Consider the following 19,695-nt stretch of genomic DNA (forward strand, 5'->3'; position numbering starts at 1 on the left):
GAGTTCAGGGGTTCTGAAATTCCCAGTTGCTGAGGGTAATAGAGCCTGGAACTATGTTTTCATGCCTTCTGATTTTATACCTTATATTCATAAAAACATTTAATTACCCTAATAATAAATGTTAGAAATTTATACTTAAATTTTTTTTGCAAATACAACATAGTTATTATCTTGTTTATAAATTGGAATTGTAACATTTGGGAGAAAAAAGTGGAGTTTTACTACTAAGAAAATATTTCAATATCACTAGTCTGTTTAATGTCAAGCAAGCATTTTAGACTCATTTTTATTTTCCAAAAGGTTGTTTCTGTGTGTACAGACATAGCTTAACTAAATCTCCATGATTCCATAGTAACTATTCAATGGCTTATCTTCCTCACCTAAAAAAAAAAAAAAAAAAAAAAAAAAAAAAAAAAAATGGAGATAACACCTCAGGGATCTGTCCTGAAGAAAAAATAATGGAAAGCACTGTAGCACTCGGTAAAATATAAATTGCTGCGTGAACATTACTAAATCATAGCCATCGCACTGTGTGCATAAGCACTTTTCACTTGGGTTCCTGGCTAATGCATTAATCTGTTAATGCCAAAGGTTAGACACTGCAACCGATGTCAGATGTGGATGAATTTGTTTCCCTAAGTACATGTAGCCTCCAAAGGCAATGCTTACTGATGAGAACCAGCACATTTTAATTTTTTAAATAGAAAAACACAGCTTGTCCATGAAAGCAAAGCACCTCCAACAACCAAAGATATCCCTCCTCGGTTCCACCTATTAACTGTCAGCCCCTTCTCGTGGCTGCTATTCTGCCTGGTGGGTCTTGCTTCCTAGATGGTGACATGAGGAAAGGATCACAGTTCTTAGATCTCTCATTAATTGGCATGTCAGTTGATGCCCCCAGGAGATTATGCTGGCCTTTGACTATGCCCCTCTTTCATATTCCTCACTGTTTTGAGTGCCAGCAGAGATTAAGGTATGGGGGCACAGTTCCTAGGCAACCCAGTCTGACTCTCACGGTTGTCATTAACTTTATGTCACTCTCCAAATCCCCCAAATGTGGGCATTTAGTACCCATTCATATTATTTTATGATTATTATTTCTAGTTTGAATTTGGGACCCCCACCTCCCTCCTAAAAAGGAAGCCAATAATAAAAGTTTAGTGGGCAGTTCCCTGATTTTGATAACTGGTAGACTATTCAAGATAGCTTTTATTATTTATGTCATACTGCCAACCATAAAGAAATGGTTGAACACAATATTTATGGCCTGTAATAGGAGAGAGTACCAAGGTTAGCCCATTTCTGTGCATTTCTGTAAATACAGTTACTCTGTTAGGTGCTTTTAATGCTGTATTTCTCCCATGTGCCATGCTTTGGAAATGTATCAATTTGGGATTCAATTAAATCACATGTAATAATTCTTGATATTATTCTTTTTTTAATTTTAATTTTTTTAATGTTTATTTTTGAGAAAGATAGAGGGACAGAGCATTAGCATGGGAGGGGCAGAGAAAGAAGAAGACACAAAATATGAAGCAGGCTTCAGGCTCTGAGCTGTCAGCACAGAGCCCAACGTGGGGCTCAAACTCACGAACCGCGAGATCATGACCTCGGCTGAAGTTGGATGCTTAACCAACTGAGCCACCCAGGTGTCCCCTCGATGTGATCATTCTTATTGTGACTGAGCAAAAGAAAGTGGCTTTTTTAGATTTGGACCAGCTACTTGATTTCTAGTCCCTGTTCATCTCAGATATCATTTGATAAATTAAAACAACACCACTGATTCAAATGCCTGGTATATATTCACAATAATATATTCCAGAAAATGTTATGTTACGTGTTCATTTATTGATAGAATCGGTCAGGGGTAATCCTGGTTCAGGATGAGTAGCCAGTAAGTGGGACCCAGAAGGATGAGGTTTTAAATTTTACATTTTATTTCATGCAAATATGAGATGCAGTTGCAATCTAGTCTCATAGGGTAGGTGGGTAGTGAATTTAGTGGTACGGAACTATACCAGGTGTTCTGACAAACTGAGATCCAAATATAATGTTGAATGAATGACTGAGTGAGTGAATTTGAAAAGCTATGGATATTCCAGTTGTCTTTATGATGATATGAAAGTTAGGAGAAGTACATTTAAACAGAATCAATATTCCACTTGAAAAATAAAATCTTCATTGCATCCTGCATTTTTTAAATGTTTCTTTCTTTCTTTATTTTTGAGAGAGAGTCCGAGCATGAGCAGGGACAGGGCATAGAGAGAAACAGAGACAGAACCCGAAGCAGGCTCTGCACTGTCAGCACAGAGCCCGACGCGGGACTTGGACTCATGAATTGTGAGATCGTGACCTGAGCTGAAGTCAGGCCCTTAACTGACTGAGCCACCCAGGTGCCCCATTGCTTCCTCCATATGACACAGCTCCCCCACTTTTCCTTTCCTGCCCACGTTTCCAGAGCTTGGTTTCTCTGAGTCACTCCCTGCGCTTGCCAGAGTCAGTTCCTTCAATCGATGATGATTTAGCATCAGTCCCTGTGGCTCTTCCTGGATTTTTTTTTTCAACTGAATAGTAATTTTTTCCTTTAACATTTCCTACTGCTTTAATTTTCACTCCTATTTTAAATTCTTCATTAACTTTAATTAAGCTTTCTCAAGGCTTAAATACCTGTAAAACTTTTAAAAACTTAATCATTTGATTTGCCTGCTCAGCTTTCCCGGTCTTGCCTAGTTTTAAGACTGTTAAACCTAAAATTGTACCTGGGAGATGGTGTGATCACAGAGGGGAAAGGAGATGATGGCATTGTTAGTGAAAGTTTAATGATGAGTTTGGCTGGAAAAATTTCACACTTCAGTGTTCTTTGTGTTTCATGCTGATAAGCAGCTAATAATTTTAAATGCCTTCATTTTGGAATTACTTTATTTAAAACACTTATAATTTTCAAGTCCACATAAATACTGGGTACAAGTTTACCCAGTCTAGAAGGAAATGAACCTTACATTGTCCTTTGAAAATTTTGTTGCTTACCCCAGCAAGTCTCTTTGATTTTAATTCTGTAGACCATTAATTATTTTCTTAAACCTGCCATAATTTTTCTGATTAAGAATTTGGAACTGGAGGTTGATCTTATGGACAAAGCATTCCATTTTTCTTCAATTTATAGAAACTAAAGCCAAGAGAGGTTAAATTTGCAGAAGCAGGTAGTAGCAAAGCCAGACCAGAACCTAGGGATTTGGCTGTTTTGGGGTCTGTTTACACACCGGTCACCAGGGATGTTCACTTTACCGTAAACCATGTAGTCATGCCAATTGATCTGAAAATTACCCTTGTCACCTCACATTAACTCAAGTCCAGATATAGAAGAAGCATTAGAATGCACGTGCACCTGCATAGGGCTCTGGTTATTTCTAGAAATGGTTATGAAGAGAGTTCACTTTAATTCTAATGGATGGCATTTTATCTTGATTCTAGGGGAAGTTGTAACCTTCTTACAATCCTGCAATATGAACTCTAGGACTATGCCATTGTGACTTTTAAATCTAGCAGTTGTTTATAGTCTGTTATAAGATTTAGTGAGAATTATCAAAGGATATATTTTGTATCATGAGATATCCCTGGGTCCAATTATTTCCCCCTTCATACCCACGATGGTTATTACCAAGATAAGTTCTGTTGCTATTTCTGAGGAAGATAAATAAAAAATACAGATTGCTGTTTGATTAGAAAGCAAACAACCCTATTGAACTGAACTATATTAAAATAAATACCAAGAATATTCATGGGTATCCTTGTTACAGATTATTTGCCCTAGACTATTATTTTTGTTTGTCTTGTGGCTTATGAGGTTTCCATATATCAGATAAGCCACTTCTTACTGTGAGCCATAGAGGCAGCTGAAAGTGAGCCACTTTGATATGAGTAAGTATATTCTATGGTAAGATTTCATGCTTGTAGAAACTGAGGTTCTTATCTATATAATCGTTACAGTTGTCTTCTTATTTCTGTTGGAGTTACCTTATTTAACGTAATTTGAGGTGAAATCAGTTATTTTGATGCAATTGGAAAAGAGTTCTATCTTCTTGACAAGGCCACTTAATTGCCCATTTTGGTCAAATTAGTGATTTGAATGGCTTTTACCCCAATTGAATGCCCTATTTTGGTCAGATTCACCCCTCTACTTCCCATACACATGCCCACAATGCGTGATTGCAAGGGGTTGCAGTGGAGAGAGATGTAATAAAACCACATTGGCATCCCTTGCCTCTCTTGACCACTTTTAAACCCTTTTGATCCTTACACATATTAAGAATTATCCCTGGAGAGCCCAACTTTCTATTCCTCAGAGAGTTCTTATTGTCCTTGAGAACCCCCACTGCACTGGAGCTGAGGTCAGTGTTCCTGTGACTAATCACTAACTGAGATGCATGTGTCACCGAGGAAAGCTGTTCTTCAAAATGAAGTGATTCCTGACAGTGGGAAGAAGGAGTTACAAAGCACTGACCTTAAACCTGTAAGAGTAAGAATGTAAGCCCTCTTAAGTAGTTCTCCTTCCTTTGTCTCTGTCATCACATCCAGATATTCACATTTAGGACTCACATTTATAATGTAAATGAAAATAGTAATGATTTACTTACATAAGAAATGCACCAAGGGGCACCTGAGTGACTCAGTCATTTAAGCATCCAACTCTTGATTTTGGCTCAGGTCAAGATCTCAGGAAAGAGCCAGGAGCCTGTTTGGGATTCTCTCTCTCCCTCTCTTTCTCTGCCCCTCCCCTGCCTGTATGCAAGTGCACATGTGCCCAGGTGCATACTGTCTCCCTCCCTCCCTCTCTCTCTCTCAAAATAAATAGATGAACTTAGAGAGAGATTGAGAGAAAGAGGAAGGAAGGAAGGAAGGAAGCAAGGAATAAAGAAAGGCACCAAATTAACATGTTAACATGGCTTCTAAAAGCCTATCACCCTGAGGGTGACTTCCCACAACCATTTTGTAAGTAATTTGCAGATGAAGTCCCAGATATATATTGTCACTGTAGGTATAAGACAGGAATAAAATATTCCAGTAACTATGGTGGGAATACAGAGTTTCCCTGTGTTTTCCTTCGAAGGATTACATCATCCTAATAATCAGGTTTTGAACATCACAGTCATTATGCAACGTGTGTTAATATAAAGATAGTGTTTAAGTGACAGTAATTCTTTTCCGTCTAAGACATTATCTGTATGTTTTAGATAACGGGGTTTGAAATACCCAACTTGTTGGTATCCACCAAACAAATTCCTCCCTGATCCAGAGGCATTGAGTAATCTGAGAAAATAACTAGATTTTAAAGAGGTGAAGTGAGGTCAGAGAGTTCAGGCCCTGGTGAAATAAATGGCAGAGTAGGCATATGATACAGTTAGAGAGGTAACCAGAATCCAAATCGTTCAGGGCTTTGAAAGTGATAGTAAGGGTTTTGAATTTTTTCCTATGTGTAAGCAATGAGACACCGTTAACACCTTTTCAGCAAGGGAGCGACATTACTTTTGTTCGGAGAAATTTACTTTGCTATGAGGAGAATGCTTTGAAAGAAATCCAAGTGGGAAAGAGTGAGAAATTTTAAAATCAGATGTTTTGGTTCATTTGTGAGATAGTAGCAATTGATTTAGGGTGGTAACAGATAGGAATAGAAATGAGTAGACAAATTCAAGATGTATTTTGTAGGCAAAACTGACCACTTAGAAACTGTGGAGGGTAACAAAAAGAATATGCAGTTACAGCTTCCAGGTTCTGGATTTGTGATGCAAGCCGTTTGGGATGGGGGAGAGGGAGATCAGTAGTTCAGTTCTGCACATGTTAAATTTGAGGTGGCTCTGAAATATCCAAGTGAGAATGACAAGGGCATAGCTGAATATATGAATCTGAAATTTGAGAGAAGAATAAGTTGAGTTAGAAATTTGACTGTTTTATCAAAATTTTTAGTTGCAGCAACAAAAGTCAAACATGGCTAGGCTAATTCACCCAAAAAGAGATTAATTTAAAGGATATGGGGAAGTTCACAGACTTTGTAGGTGTACCCTTTGGCAACAGCCCCCAAAACCACCCTGCAAAAGTTGTCTGGGAAAGACAGCAATACTTTCACCTGGGACAAAGTCATGGTGGCTTGTGACATGGGTAGTACCAGCCTGTATATGCATGCAGGGGACTAAGCAACAGTCTTTTTTCCTCTGACAAGTGTTTTTTCCTGAAGTACAAAGTAAGAGAATGATTAAGGAAGAATTAACACCAATAATAAAGCCAATTATAAAAACTGACAATTTTTTGCTATATGCCAGGTATGAGATTAAGCACTTCACATGGTATATCATGTAATCAACACACACACACACACACACACACACACACACACACACCATTAGAGGGAAATAATTGCTATCCTCATTTATAGATGAGGAAGTTTAAAAGGGTGACCCATCCAGTATGTGGTAGAACTGTGATTCCAATTTACATAAAACTCTGAACTCATTTTCTGAAGCACGGTGGGTGTTATCAAATAGCTGAGAGGCCATAGAAAGGAAGAACTGGTAAGGATCTTGGTTAGGCAATGTGGATGCAATTTCTTGACTTTTGAAAGGGAAGCTTCAATACCAGGGGACAGAAATAGCTACAGAGGGCTGAAGAGTAAAGGAAGATAGGATAGTGAATGGAGAGAGACTTTTTAGGCAACTTGAGAATTTTGGCTAAGAAGAGAAGTGGAAAGATAAGGTCATAGCTGAAGAAGGATCAGGGTATCAAAGGAAGACACTTTTTCTTCTTTCCTCCTCCCTCTTCCTCTCTTACCATCTCTGCCTTTCCCCAATCATCTAATGAACTAATGTACAGTTGAATGCTGATGGGTAAGCCTCTGTAATAAAGAAGAGGTTTAAGGAGGTAGTAAGTGATGCGAGGACCTACGAAGAGGCTCTGCAGCATATGGAGGAGGTAATGATCAGAGTACGTTGAGTGGAGTTGACCTTTAACGGAACACACACTTTCTCTCTTTTAGCTAGAGAGAAATAAAGGGAAAATTTATCTGTGGAATAAAAGTGGCAGCTAAGCTTTATGAGTTTTGTTTTTGTTGTTGTTGTTTTCCGGTGAAATATAGGGTAAGATCATCAGCTGAGGCAAGAGGAAGGTGGGGATAGTTGGGGACTTAGTAGAGGGGAGAACACAGGCAACAATTGTTGAACACAATGAGAGAGAGCCAGCTGACAGAAATGTAGGGAGGTTTCCAGGCAGTGGTGAAGTCTTTTGAATGTTCTGATCATGAAATTAAAGTGAAAGTAATCACAAAAGTTGTTTTATCCCTCTATCCCCAGAAAGAGATTTAAAAGCTGTAATTCTGGGTAGAGTGTGGTGAATGGACTGGGGACTGAGTAAAGCTCACAGCAGAGAGATATCACCATCTTCATAGAGAGTAACTCTGTGCTTTGGGAAAATGGCGATTTATTACGACATTGTCTGGGTGTGATCCAGTGGACCCTGGTCATGGCTATCATTGTACAGAACATATGGTTCAGACACTGAGATAGATGCTCCCAATTAAGTGGCAAAACAGGAACATACACAGGCAATTATAGTGCATTAAATGAAATGTACTCACTGGAGAGAGCTTGGGGAGTTTTCTTCGTGAAGTTCTTCCCCCATTTACTTCAGCATCTATCTACTGACATACGCCCATTAGCCAATCATCCAGGCTAGTTCTCTCATCACTTTGAGGAATTCATTTACTTTGCATGTATAGAGGTATATTTTTAAAGTACATTAAGTACTTGGTATTCAGTGTAATGTAAACATTTGGTTAAATAAATAGTGTCAGCTAACATCCTTAGCGGAGAAGTAAGAAAAATAAGCAAATATTTCCATTGTGTTATTTTCCCTTTCCCGAGGATAATTAAACAAGACATTTTGCTTTGATTTAAGTGTTTAGAATCAGAAAAAAACCCTATAAAGTACCTCTGAACCTGAAAATATTTGTGAAATCTGTTCACATTTTCGTTCACGAAGGATCATCATCAGTGCATAATGCTTGCCTTTAACGACCAGCAGTTTGTCTTGAGAACTGAATGTTAAACTGAAATAATTCACTGTGTTACCAATTTGTCTTTCACCACGGTGGGAGTTAGAAGGCATTTGGATATTGGCTGCAACATATAATATTTGTATATACAGCTTTGCAGAATAAGGACGATTCAGGCATCAGTTGACTCCAAGTGGAGTGAGCTATACACAGAAAACCAATAATTGTTTCCATGAGATTTTGATTGAATAGACTAATTTTCAAGAGGAGAAAAATCATGCTCTTTTGCAGCATGATTTAGGTGCTTGGGGATGTATCGTTTCTGTCCACGGGAAGCATTGCCATATGGCCATGGCATCAGACATTTTTAATCTTTGAAAATTAGATCTTGAAGTAGAAAAGCCAAGGGATGAAGTGAATTCTCACACTTTGTCTGCATTTCTTCCAAAAACTCAATCAGATTATGAGGAAAAATAAAGAACATTAATTAGTGAAGAATGAGGCTGCTGTTGATATATACTACTCAGAGTAATTTATGATTAAAAATTTTGAATTCAAGGGGTGCCTGGGTGGCCCAGTTGGTTAAGCATCCAACTTTGGCTCAGTTCATGATCTCACAGTTTATGGGTTTGAGCTCCACATTGGGCTCTGTGCTGCCAGCTCAGAGCCTGGAGCCTGCTTTGGATTCTGTGTCTCCCTCTCTCTCTACCCCTCCCCCACTCACACTCTGTCTCTCTCAAAAAATAAACATTAAAAAAAGTTTTAATTCACAACATAAATGTGTATTAATATTGGAATTTTTTCTAAAAATAAAGTTATTCACAGTGAACCCTTAAGGACAAATTTTGGAATTATAACATTGATCTAAGATACCACCTAATGTAAGATCTACAGTTGACTTAATAATCCTATTTCTGGGAAAGAAGAACCACTATGCTAAATGTACATTATGTTTTTTAACTTATCTCACTTTTCTGTTCATTCATGCACATGATTTTATTTGACTTGATTCTTCTGTATCACAATTAACATTTGAGTCTAAGCCTTCATCATATTCACAGCCTAAATATTCTGCATGATCTTTGGCCTTGGACAGCACAGTGATGAGCTGCTCTCCAAAACCGATGCATATGATCTTGGTCTCTTTACTTGCCTTAGGACTGACAGAATAATTTTGACGCATACTGAAGAACACCAGGTTTTGTTTGCATTTCCTATTTGGTTGTACTCACGGTTTCGATTTTTTTCTAATAGAAGTATGTATTGCTGGATATTAAACAGTTTCTCTTGAATATCTGCCAGAAGCTTTAGACGGTTACTGAGTTTTCGTCTCTGATGAAATTCTATGGGTATTTAGAGCTTCTCTTCGTTTTTGAAGTCTTATGGTATATTCCAAGATATTAGACAATTTCTGTTGTCTTTAATTATCCTTCTTCATGTGTATTACTGATTTTCTTTGAATAACTATTCATATACATATGTATGTATATGCATGTACATAGATACACAGTTTTATTTACCTGTGTATATCTTTTTTTTTCTTAGAAATTAGAAAGCACTTGATTTTGGACTTAAAAGATAACGTGAGAGTACATTTACTCCCCAACAGTGAGGCATTGCTTCAAACAATGTTAATAGTAATGACAGCTACCATTTATTGAGTACTTGTTATGTGCTGGATACCTTAGCTCTCTATCAACATTAACTCATTTAATCCTCACACAGACCTTATTGTCACCCCCAGTTTACAGATGAGCCACAGGGAATAAAATAAGTTCCCCAACATCACATGGCTCCTGAGTGGGGGAATCAAAACATGCTTCGGAATCTAGCACCTGTATTCTTGACCACTAACAATACTGCTTCTTAAAGAAAATGTACTTTCTTCAACTCCCTCTCTCTGTCTTGTTTGGTATAACAGTGATTTGCTTGAGTGGTTATCATTACATCATCTCTTTGTTGACATTTTAAGTCACAACTAGAAATAAAAATTTAAATTTAAGTTCAAGTGTGCCTGGTGCTACCAATGAAAACAACTTGACTGTGGTGACAAATGGATGAGTATCAAATACTTTTAACACAAAGCCAAGGTGTATAAGTTTCTCTTAACACCAATTGTAGGACATCTACTGATTTAAGGAATGTTAATGTGTGGGAAATGTGTGTCTTAGATGCAACAAAACACAGTAATAATAATTAAGAGCTACCATTTATTCAGTGCTTTCTATGCATGGCACATAATGCCACTGCCTACCCAGAATCCACTCATCTGGTCCATTTTCATATAACCCAGTTTACCTTTGAGATAACAATGTGCTCACAACTTCCAGCTAGAAGGGTCATGTGACGGTTCAGACCGATGAAATATAGCTAGGAGTCAGGAGGTTTAAGCCTGGGGAAGATTTTTTTTCTCTATATAAAAAGGAACAATTTTGCCACAGTAGACATACATTCTACATCCTAGAACAAGTCTCAGATTCTCTTACCTTTGTGCCTCAGTTCATGCTGATGTTTATTTCACCTCCCCAAACTCACCTACCTTCCAGCCTCTGCTACAGGATCTCAGGTCATAGTGGAAAGTGCCCCGGTGAGCAAGTGACCGGGGTATGTTTTTCCAAATCAATTAATCTTGCTAAGCTTTGTTTCTTTTCTCACCAGAAAAATGGGGATTAAAACTATTTATTTGTCAAGGATGTGAGAATTAAATGGAATAATGTCTGAAAACTGCCTCATATGGTACCTGGCACAAAAAGCAGCTTCTCCAAGAAGCTTTCCCATGTATTGAGCTCTTTCTCCCCCAGGGCTTCTCTGCACCATGCTTATTCCTTGTCTCTTATTATTTTTTTCTTTATTTTGATTAATAGCATCTGTGTTTTCTTTACCAAATAGAGGATGCATCTTGAAGGCACAGGCCCTCCTTGCTCATAGTATTTATGTTTTTATTGAACTAAAAATATTGTTGTGAGACTTCTGGTTTCCAGTTCCACATATAAGGAGATTGGAAGCCAGAACTCTGTCCTAACACTGAGTAAAAACATGAACAGACAAAAAATCAACAGTGTTTCTATAATCCATAAGAAAGAGGGGGGCATTGCACAACATGGGGCCCTCAATTGGAAAAACAGGCAAAGTGAAAGCAAAATAACTTATTTTTCTTATTGTTAATTGATCTAAGTGATAAAGTTTGTTCAAAATAATAATAGTGACAATATGTATATATGTATTATGTATACACATAATATATATACACACATAAGCACACATATAGAGCATATATACATAGAGAGAGAGAGAGACAGAGAGGGCGATTGTGCATACAACCCAACTTGAATTTATTTCACAGATTTGCAGACCTATCATCATTTGTTTGGGGTTCAGAATAGTAGATGGTCAGTTTAAAATGTTAAAAAAATTTTTTTATTGTTTTAAACATTAAAATGTTTAAAGTTTTTTAAAATGTTTATTATTTCTGGGAGAGAGAGAGAGAGAGAGAGACAGAGCACAAGCAGGGTAGGGGCAGAAAGAGGGAGACACAGAAGCAGGCTCCAGGCTCTGAGGTGTCAGCACAGAGCCAGTTGCAGGGCTCAAACTCACGAACCGTGAGATCATGACCTGAGTGGAAGTCAGAAGCTTAACTGACTGAGCCACCCAGGTGCCCCTTAAAAGGTTTTATTGAATAGTCACAGATCATTGCTCTAGAGACAAAGAGAGCAAGTGAACAGATCTAAGCTAGAGAAACTCTGATAAAGTATTTCCAATACTAACAGAGCGCTGTAAAAGTATGATTGAAAATTAACTACAAATTGATGTTGACTATACAGTCCTTCTGCAGTGACAAGGGTAATCAGGAATAAAGCAGCTGATATGATATTTTATGTGCATTTACATCAATTTTCTTTTAAAATTAATAATAATAATAATAATAATAATACAATGTATTGATCCACACTAGACAATGAAAAACCCTCTTGGTTAGAAGTGATTAAATTTTATGATGACACATTCAGCGGCAGTGTGTTGTAGTTATTACGAAGTTGGCATGAGAAGAAGGGAACTAAAATATAGCTTGGGGCCTTTCTTTTCCTCATGAGCTTTCCCCACCTGTATATACCTGAGGTAAGGATGGTGAGCGCAGGAGAGAGGGAGAAGGAAAAAAGGGAAGGGGGAAAGCTGTGTGGGAACGTTGTTCCAGAACAACTTCCCAGTTTCAAAAGATGACCGGGATGGCAGAGAGAGTGAATAGTGGGGAGTAGGAGGGATGCCTGGGTGGCTCAGTTGGTTAAGCTTCCGACTCTTGATTTCAGCTTGGGTCACGATCTCACGAACCACAAGATCATCAAGCCCCGTGATGGGCTCTGCGCTGACAGCATGGAGCCTGTTTGGACTTCTCTGTCTCCCTCTCTTTCTCTGCCCCTGCCCCATCCATTCTCTCTCACTCTCAAAATAAATAGATAAATAAACTTGAAAAATTAAGTAAAAAGAAAAAAGAAAAGAGGGGAGTAGACACACTGGAGAGAATTCAATTCAGAGAGTTTTACTATTGATTTCCTTTAGGCTCAAAAACTACAGAAAAAAATATGTGTGCACGTCTTAATACCTATCCTCTTATGTCCACACTGAGAGGAAGACATAGAGAAACAGACAGACACATAATACAAATACACAACTTTATACTTAATATGCATAGATATCAGAATAGTTTATTTCTTCTCAGATATCAGTTTACCCCATTGATGTGATTCTAGAAAATAGACTAACTTGCTTTAATCCCAGTTTGAAATAATATTTTCTTCTTGGTTTTCCTGGTTCTCACAAGATTCTCAATAAACACTTTTCCCCCCATGGCAGATGGACTCCAATGCCATAGTAAATATTTTTCGCCTCTCTTCCTCACCGTCCTGTACACTAGAATCTCAGCCATTAATGGCACAAAAGGCTATCTTAGGTTCTGATCAATTTTATTGATATGTTATGAAATTCTTTAAAAATTTGTTTCTGTCTCAGTTGTACTTTTCTGATGAGTACTTAGGCTCTAAGTGAGGCAATTGGAAAGATTTCATATCCCACATTTCTTCAACTGCTCTATTACAGCCTGTGTGCTCTGGTTATGTGTTAATAGTTTTCTGACATCTGAAATCACAGCCCCATTTGAGCCACATGGAGTGCTTTTATCTCAAAGGGATTCAGCCTTAAATACAGATGGGCTTGTCGGCATGGTCTAGATGACATTTTTATAACCTATAATGTTCTTCAGCAAGATGTGGTTAATGATCCTTCACATCATCCAACCAGAGAGCCCTGGGTTCCTGGCGGAAGGTCGCGTTCATATCACAGCTTCTGAGACTGCTCAATGCAAAGTTATTACAGGAGGAACGGGCTAATGAAAATGCAGGTATTGCTACATTATTAATTTTGCCATGATTGGTGTTAATATTATTGTCTCCTGTTTGTGCCCTTGTCATGCTACCTTATTTTAGCCTAGTTTTATCTTTTGCTTTTGGAACACCAACCTTGCTAGGCTCGGAGGAATGCCCCCTGCCAGTGCTTCCTCTTGCTTGGCTATAACTCCAAAATGAGCTAGTCCTTCTGGAGAATGACCTGCAGAAGGTTTATGGACCCCCTACTAAGGTAATGAGGCTATTCAGAAAACTATCGTGGGATGTACATTGAAGCCAAGAGATAAGCCTGTGAAATACCTGTGATACATTGTCTCTAAGTCCTTTCTATTTATCCTATATTCTTCTCAGATTACTCTTCACTGGGCCTTTGGACCACACACTGCTAGCAATAAATTCAATAAATGGCTATTAAGCATCTGCTTGTGTAAGGCACTATGCCATGTGACGAGGGGAATATATCCTTACTTCGTACAGTTCATAATGTGTGAGACACAGATGTACTACATGGTCAGTAGATGTACTTCCATGCAAAATAAAAATTGATGTGATAGAGATGCAAGCAAAGTGCTAAAATGGCATGTGTACAAGAACTTGAAAGATGATTAGGAGTTTGGTAATAGAAGAAAAGACAGATGTAGATTTCAGGCTGTTTGAAGAGCTTGAGCAAGTTTGGGAGACTGGATGCTCTGCCTGGGGACTCTAGTGTGTAGTCCGAATGGACAGTGTGGCTAGAGGACATTGTGCGTGAGACTCAATGACAAGTGAGGCGGAAGGGACAGTGAGGTCAGCCTAGAGTACAAAGGTGCGCATGGGGGTGCTTGCGATGTCGGGTAAACAAAACTGCCTTCATCCTATTGGCAGTAGGGAGGCTTTGGAAGTTTTGAGTAGCATGATCTGAGTAGTGTTTCAGAGGCATCACTCTGGTTGGTGGAGGATGGCGGGCCACAGTGGCCAATTAGAAAGTTCATGTGCTAGATGAAGTTTCAAAGGCTGTAGTCAAGGTATTGGAAAGAAGGAAAGATATATGAGAGAATTTTCAGAAGTTGAAGATCATGCTTCATGAAGAAAGTGAGATGAATATTCAGAGAAAGAAGGAGAATAATTCCAGAGTATCTAGACTGGAATGTTGTGGACATTCTGTAGTGCCACCTATAAATACAGCAGAGAAGCAGAGTTATGAGGCAGGTAAATGTCATCTTAGGCAGATGCTAATGGTCAGTACTTCACAATTGCTCTTTGGTCCTGCTGGCACTATTTATGGTTTCCCATGTCATTTTGTAGTGCCTTCTTGCCCACCCAGGCTGCCCTTTTAATACTCTGAACTACCTTTCCGGGAAAACTGACTATTGGGGCACCTGGGTGGCTCAGTTGGTTAAGCGTCTGACATTGGCTCAGGTCATGATCTCGCAGTTCGTGAATTCGAGCCCCATATGGGGCTCTGCTCTAACAGCTCAGAGCCAGGAGTCTGCTTTGGATTCTGTGTGTGTGTCTCTCTCTCTGCCCTCCTCCTCCTCCTCCTCTCTCTCTCTGTCTCTCTCTCTCTCTGTCTCTCTCAAAAATAAACATTAAAAAAATTTAAAGAAACTGACTGTCCATATGCACCACACCGCCAGAATCCTGCACTGAGCTAATTAAAGATAATTATCCAGGGGCGCCTGGGTAGCTCATTTTGTCAAGTGTCCACTCTTGATTTCGGCTCAGGTCATGATCTCACAGTTGTGGAACTGAGCCCTGCACTGGGCTCTGCAGTGAACGTGAAGCCTGCTTGGGATTCTCTCTCTCCCTCTTTCTCTCGGCCTCTCTCAAAATAAATAAACATTTTTTTCAAAGGTAAAATTACATGTGCTGATCAACAAGTTCGTAGGTTAGCCTCTCAGAGAAGTCCTACTGCATTTTACATGTAACCTTCTGCTTAATCCAAATAATGATGCCAGTCGTGGGAATTTTCTACCTTGTGCTGGAGCAGTAGGAAGATAACTGGAAGAGTCTAGGTCATATAAGGTGCATCATCTCTTTTGTTTATGAATGGAGTTGGCTCTTTATAGAGACATAACTGAGGGAAAGGAAAGTATGAGTAAAATCGAACAGTGGTATTTAGGCAATACAGGATTACAAAACAAACAAATATATTTTAGCACCCGTTAATAGCTTATTTTCAAAATGGTAAATGTATCATTTCTTTTAAAATAACATATTCGTTTCTATAAAAATAACATATTCATGTTACAAAAAGGAGTGTGATGTAAAATGCTTCACTTTTTTCAATGTGTACTTCCGTCGGGCAAAAGTGTTGATTAAACCAAACATGAGGAGATAGGAGGAAGAAGGGGCTAATATTATAACTGCTAACCATGACCTACTTTTATAAAGATTTTCCATTTCTTTCACAGGTGCTTCCAGGTAAATTTGCATCATCAAACTTCAGGGGAATAATTGTTCATGTTGGATACTTTTGTAATAGAGGAATCATGTCCTCTCCTGCTGAAATGCAGCCACCTTAGGGGCAGACAGTAATGACCACTTGAAAGAGCATAGACTGCTGTAAACAGATTAAGCATAGAAGTGACATGGATTATGAGAGACTTTAGGGGACTTTGAGGCAGCTAGAACATAATTACCCAAATTAAATTTGACCTAAACAACAGGCTAATGCCTCTTTTCTTGCCACACATTTCAGGGAGACATTAATGTTCTATGTCGTAATTTTCTATACAAGGAAAAACAGGCATTTTTGAAGAAAGCAACAATTTCTAAGCCATTATTGTATTGCTTTTTGGCTATTTGGTTTCTGGAAATGTCCAAAGTCCTCGTTTATTTATTTGTTTATTGTTTTTGTTTGTTTAAAATTGTGATAAAATATACATAACAAAATTTATCATTTTCATCACTTATAAGTGAACAGTGACATTAAGCACATGTGCATAGTTGTGTGACCATCATCACCATCCATTTCCAGAAAGAGTCCTTTCTTTTGTTCCATAGTCATTTATGTTTGCATGATCATGTATATTTAAGGAACTATGGTTTTTTTTCTTTTTTTTTTTTCTTTCTTATTTTGCTTTTTTGGTAATCACAGCCTTTCCCCCACCCTGGATTTTGTGACTGCTTCAGAAATAGGTTCTCCGGGCACCTGGGTGGCTCAGGCTGTTAAGCATCTGACTCTTGATCTCAGTTCAGGTCTTGATCTCAGGGTCGTGAGTTCAAGCCCCGTGTTGGGCTCTGCCCTGGGAGTGAAGCCTACTCAAAAATAAATAGATTTTCAATTCAAAATGTGTTTCCCTCAGGAGAAACATCTTCCTGAGAGAAACATAAATCATACATCCCACCATTCTCGATAGAACTGACCCCGATTTGAAAAACTCAGGAATGCATGGCTTCTTTAGGATTGTGCTGCTCATGCTTTAATTATGAGCCAGTTATAATTCTGGCAATTTCTACTCAACAGTGTTGAGCTGACATCCTTCTGCTTCACAGCAGCTTCAGAGGAGGCTACTTTTCGAGCAATTTTAATTCTCCCAAATGTTTTTAAAATTAGTTTATTTCCTAAGCCAGTAAACATCTATCTTTAGATAATCTGTATTGTGCCCCATAAAGTGAGCATAGACTAGGGCAGTGAGTCAACTCCCATGGTATTCCTTTGGAAAAGACTTTTGGAGGAAGGATCTAGCATGTAGATGGGAAAACAGAGCACAACTTGATCAGTCTGTCTATTCATTCCATAAAGCACAATAAAATACCACCAACAAGAATTTTACTGTCATGATTCCTATGAGTTTTGAATTAAAGTATTTATTTCCTCCAGAATAATGCATTTCCACATGCACACTGTTTACTATTATAGGTGGTGTAAAAATTCCATAAAGCTCATTTATAGACCTCTCAAGAGACTACGGAATTTAGGTGACTATCCGTGATGTGTAGATGTGAAGGTGCAAACTTTCCTTGTTGATATTATAACTATACATTGTTAGACTTGTAGGCTCTTGCTGCACAGAGCGTGGTCTTCAGATCAGCAAAATTTTCATCACCTGGGAGCTTGTTAGAAATGCAGACACTTAAAGTACAGTCCAGACCCTCTGAGTTAGAATCTGCCTCTTAAAAATATACCAGGGTCATTTGTGTGCACATTAAGCAGTGTATGCAAGGAGGGAGAGAACAAAGTGTGTGTGTGTGTGTGTGTGTGTGTGTGTGTGTGTGTGTGTGTGTTTGCATCCTAGAATAAATCTTGGGGCTTTTGCATATTATAAAAATATTAGTGGTTATTCATAGACTGTTGGTTTAAATGTAAACTTCCTAAAAGGAAGTTATTTCCATCAGAATTTGAGATATGTGTGCCCTTTCACACGGTAAATCCAGATGAAGAAAATTTTAAAACAGACTAGTATGCAAAGAAATAAGCATGAGATTTTATGACCAAATAATTGGCAATGATGTAAGTATCCATCAGTATGCAATTGGTTAAGTAAATTCATAATATATGGACATAATAAATGTATAGCCAATGAAGTTATATTAGTGGTCTTTATGTATTGACATGTAGAATTTTGCATAATTATTGTTAATTGAGGAAAGGAAAGATTTAAAACTGCATAGATAGATAGTATGACCTGATTGTTTTTTTTCTTTTTCTTTAAAAAAAATTGTTAATGTTTATTTTTGAGGGAGAGACAGAGTGAGAGTAGGGGAGGAACAGAAAGAGAGGGAGACACAGAATCTGAAGCAGACTCCAGGCTCTGAGCTGTCAGCACAGAGCCCAATGCAGGGCTCAAACTCACGAACTGCAAGATCATGACCTGAGCTGAAGTTGGACGCTCAACTGACTGAGCCACCCAGGCGCCCCAGGGATTGTTTTTTTCAATATCTGTCGACATATTGAGAAAGAATGTAGATCAAACAATAAGCCATGGTTGTCACTAACTGGTGATAGGTCACTAAATGGGCAAATATTTCCTTTTTTTTCTCCTCTTTTTCTTTCTTTTGCTTATCCCTACTTTAAAATTTTCTTTAGAGTACGAATATCTCTATAATGAATATTTCAAGTTAAAAAGTAAAAACATCAGCAGTGTTTTCTAAGACAAATATTCAATTCTTTTCATCTGATATATGATGATGTACTGCTTCCTCCTATTTGTGATGACAAAGGTGGACAGTTACAGGAGTTTTTATTTTATTTTATTTTTAACGTTTATTTATTTTTGAGACAGAGAGAGACAGAGCGTGAACAGGGGAGGAGCAGAGAGAGAGGGAGACACAGAATCTGAAACAGGCTCCAGGCTCCGAGCGGTCAGCACAGAGCCCGACGCGGGGCTCAAACTCATGGACCGCGAGATCATGACCTGAGGCGAAGTCAGAGGCTTAACTGACTGAGCCCCCCAGGCACCCCAAGAGTTTGGTTTTTAAAGGGCAACAAATAGGTGAAGATGTCTTACTGGATATTGGCCCTTGGGTATAGTTTCCTTGTGTTGATACCACAACAGAATATGCTACGGACCAAGAAAATGTAAGCAGCATTAATTTTTTCCCCTTTCCCAATGAAATCTGATTATTGGTTGTTGCAAAATAGCATTGCAACCTACCCTTTAGATTTGGTATAACTGTATCAGTAATGTCATTATCGCTGAGATAGTGAGGAACTTTAGAAACTAGTGTGGCAGAAGTTAAATGTAATGGAAAATGAAAGCACAGAAATGTAGTTACAAAAGTTACATATTGAAGATAAAAAATCATAAGGCACCCAGTTTTTGAAAGCTACTTTCAGTTATTAGGCTTTTGCTATATTTTTCTAACCTCCCAGTTTGTATGTGAATTTAATTAGGGTATAAAGAACAAATTAATTCATTATAAGGTAGCTAACAGGTACAGATAGAGTTTCTAGATGCCTTCAGATGATAGGGAAAGGAGAAGTATACCTTCTGATTTTTTCTTTAGATAAAAGGGACTTGCAGGATCTTGCTGTCTAGTATATATTATATACACTATTCTCCTAGGCTATTCTCAAGGTTTAAAATGCAAAATGTATATTGTATATATCTAAGTTTCTGAGGGTATTTTAGTCATAAAGTTAAGTGCTTCTATCAACTTCTTAGAGCTCAATTTCAGAAGACATTTAAATCCGAAAGCATAAAAGCATTTAGCAATTTCAAGGGAAGCAAAACAGAGCTTCATAAAATTTCCAAAGACCATTTTTGTTATTGTTCTTTTCAGACATTTGTTTTGGAACATATAGAACTTTTCCTTATGAATTAAACAAAATTGGGG

The 19,695-nt window shown here is 38.2% G+C and overlaps 1 protein-coding gene and 1 long non-coding RNA gene across 7 annotated transcripts in view; one reads left to right on the forward strand and one right to left on the reverse strand.

Annotated features, from left to right (window-relative positions):
• GRM8 (glutamate metabotropic receptor 8) overlaps window positions 1–19,695 on the forward strand; it is a 758,955-nt gene that overhangs the window by 583,600 nt on the left and 155,660 nt on the right. The window lies entirely within an intron of this gene.
• LOC128314725 (uncharacterized) lies at window positions 5,623–8,184 on the reverse strand. The gene is made up of 3 exons (XR_008296669.1): window positions 7,975–8,184; window positions 6,122–6,223; window positions 5,623–5,900 (listed from the first exon to the last, which is right to left on the reverse strand). It is a non-coding gene; the product is annotated as an uncharacterized LOC128314725 (long non-coding RNA).

This window comes from Acinonyx jubatus, chromosome A2, assembly GCF_027475565.1.
Source record: "Acinonyx jubatus isolate Ajub_Pintada_27869175 chromosome A2, VMU_Ajub_asm_v1.0, whole genome shotgun sequence".
Lineage (NCBI taxonomy): Eukaryota > Metazoa > Chordata > Mammalia > Carnivora > Felidae > Acinonyx > Acinonyx jubatus.